Source organism: Bos indicus x Bos taurus, chromosome 21, assembly GCF_003369695.1.
Source record: "Bos indicus x Bos taurus breed Angus x Brahman F1 hybrid chromosome 21, Bos_hybrid_MaternalHap_v2.0, whole genome shotgun sequence".
In the NCBI taxonomy this organism is placed as follows: Eukaryota; Metazoa; Chordata; class Mammalia; order Artiodactyla; family Bovidae; genus Bos; species Bos indicus x Bos taurus.
This window is the reverse complement of record NC_040096.1, coordinates 68,504,138-68,506,410: the sequence shown is the minus strand read 5'-3', so window position 1 is coordinate 68,506,410 and position 2,273 is coordinate 68,504,138.

Below are 2,273 nucleotides of genomic sequence, written 5' to 3'. Positions count from 1 at the left end.
GGCTCCGAGGGGACTGGCGGGCCGGCGGGGCGGGGCCTGGGGGGCGGGCACTCGCCGCAGGGTCGGGCCTGTACCTGTCCCCGCAGGGGAGTGGCGGGGCAGGCCCCCAAGGGGGAGGTACTGGGGACAGGTCCCAGCGGCCCCAGTGGCCCGGGGCGTTTTGAGTCGCTGTAGCTTGTGGCACGAAGGCCATGGGCCTCACCGACGGTGGCGCCCGAGGACCCCCGAGCGGAGGGCGGGTAGTCCTCCCCACAGGCCCTGGCGCTCCCCCGACCCAGCACCGTAGACCATGCCTGGGGTCTTCTGCCCTGGAAGGCAGGGCAGGCAGAGACCCCAGCTGGTCCACTCACACTGTCCAGAAGCCCGAGGGGACCCCCTCCAGGGCTAAATAGAGCCCACCCTTCGCAGTCCCAGCTTCCCAGGGGGCGCTGGTGGTAAAGAACTTGCCTGCCAAGGCTGGAATCTCCAGAGTCATGGGTTTCATCCCTGAGTTGGGAAGATCCCCTGGAGAAGGAAATGGCAACCTGCTCCATTATTCTTGCCTGGGAAATCCCGAGGACAGAGGAGTCTGGCGGGCTACAGTCCTGGGGGTTGCAAAGAGTCAGACACAACGGAGTGTGAACACACACACACACACTCACACTCACACACACACACACACACTCACACACACACTAGCCTTTTGGTCCAGGAGATGGAGGAGGAGGATAGGGAGAATCAGGAAGAACTCTCCGCAGGTGGAGTCAGTCTGTGTAGCCCTCCCTGGGGGCAGCACACCAAGGCCTGTGGGGGACCCACACAGGGGCGGAGAACCACAGCGTGGTTTGGTGGAAAACTGATTCCTCTCCAGAGAGAGCCCTTCTGGATTTGATTCTGATTCCTGGAAGTGATGAGATAAAATTTCTATTTTATGGCCAGACAGAGTGAGGAAAAAAAAGTCTGGCCTTAAGGGATCAAAGTCTTCTTGGGAGAGTCTTGCTTTTCTCCTCCTCTGTCTTTCAGATGTAAATGTTCTACTTGGTCCGTTCTAGGAACCCTTATCTAGGCCCTCTTTTAAAAATGCAAATTCCACCCTTCCCTTCTCCAGGGGATCTTCCCATTCAGGGATTGAACTCTGGTCTCCTGGATTGCAGGCAGATTCTGAGCCACCAGGGAAGCCCAACTCCTATCCTAAGACAAAACAAAAGTTTGGTTAATTTGGAACTTGACTTGTCAGCATTAGTCATTCAGGTCTGATTCTTTGCAACGCATAGGACTATAGACCACCAGGCTCCTCTGTCCGTGGAATTCTCCAGGCAAGAATACTGGAGTGGGTTGCCATTCCCTTCTCCGGGGGATCTTCCCAACCCAGGGATTGAGCCCCGTCTCCTGCACTAGAGGCAGATTCTTTACCGTCTGAACCACTGCTACAGCTGCTACTGCTAAGTCGATTCAGTCGTGTCTGACTCTGTGCAACCCCATAGACCGCAGCCCACCAGGCTCCTCTGTCCCTGGGATTCTCCAGGCAAGAACACTGGAGTGGGTTGCCATTTCCTTCTCCAATGCATAAAAGTGAAAGTGAAGTCGCTCAGTCGAGTCCGACTCTTAGCAACCCCATGGACTGCAGCCTCCCAGGCTCCTCCGTCCATGGGATTTTCCAGGCGAGAGTACTGCAGTGAGTTGCTTCTTGCCTTCTGAACCACAGACAAATACAAATCTTAAGTGTCTTCTCCTTGTATAATAGTAAAAAGGGCCTAACCATCTAAACAAGTGATGTTGACTTGTTCCATCTGCCAGAACCCCAGTTTAAATCCAATCCCTCTTGTAACTGACAGGTTTTGGGGGTGGGCAACTTTGTCTTTATCTTATGTATGCACCACCCTTAAGGCAGAAAGTGAAGAGGAACTAAAGAGCCTCTTGATGAGGGTAAAAAAGGAGAGTGAAAAAGCCGTCTTGAAACTCAACTTTAAGAAAACTAAGATCTTGGCATCCTATCCTATCACATCACTTCATGGCAAATAGAAGGAGAAAAAGTGGAAGAAGTGACAGAGTTTATTTTCTTGGACTCCAAAATGAAGCTCCAATACGTTGGCCATCAGAGATGGCCAATGAGTTTGTGAAGAGCAAACTCATTGGAAAAGACCCTGATGCTGGGAAAGAGTGAAGGCAAGAGGAGAAGGGGGCAACAGAGGATGAGATGGTAGGATGGCATCACTGATTCAATGGACATGAGTTTGAACAAATTCCTCCCGGAGATGGTGAAGGACCGGGAAGCCTAGAACGCTGCAGTCCAT